This window comes from Octopus bimaculoides, chromosome 16 (genome assembly GCF_001194135.2).
Source record: "Octopus bimaculoides isolate UCB-OBI-ISO-001 chromosome 16, ASM119413v2, whole genome shotgun sequence".
NCBI lineage: Eukaryota > Metazoa > Mollusca > Cephalopoda > Octopoda > Octopodidae > Octopus > Octopus bimaculoides.
In genome coordinates, this window is record NC_068996.1 from 6,432,961 (window position 1) to 6,433,584 (window position 624).

The 624-nt window shown below is 38.3% G+C and overlaps 1 protein-coding gene across 2 annotated transcripts in view; it reads right to left on the reverse strand.

Annotated features, from left to right (window-relative positions):
* Positions 1–624, reverse strand: part of LOC106883358 (bromodomain-containing protein DDB_G0270170) — a 212,788-nt gene that overhangs the window by 141,166 nt on the left and 70,998 nt on the right. The gene's annotated exons all lie outside the window — the stretch shown is intronic.

Below are 624 nucleotides of genomic sequence, written 5' to 3' on the forward strand. Positions count from 1 at the left end.
ATATATATATATATATATATATATATATATGAGGGGGAGAGAGAGAGAGGCATACACATCACATACATAACAAACACATGCATATACATGTATGACAAGTATATTAAATTCAAAAACACACACACACATGTGCATAAACCCAGAAATATGTTCAACCAGATAAATTTCAGTAAGGCAAAGTAGATCTTCACCCAGATTCTCCAAATGGTGTCTAATCTTCATCACTGCCACCACCTCCACTACAACCATTTTCATCATCATCAACATTAATAATGAGTACCGACCACACCACGACTTCCTATCACCAGTTCCACGACCAAAGGCACAACCCCTCAGACTCCACCAACACCAGCTCACCGCCACCACTAGAATCATCATCACATGCATGACTGCTCATCACTACCCACCACCCATGCCATGATCACTATTGTCTGGAAATAAGAAGGGATGGTCCCAGCTGGAATGATTTTCATCAAATGTCAGCCAAGACAAACCTGGAGTTTAACAACACCACCCACCACTATAATGTCATCACTATTCTTCTTCCAACCTCTACACACCTGACACACATATCTATCTATCTATACATACATACATATATATATATATATATATATATATATA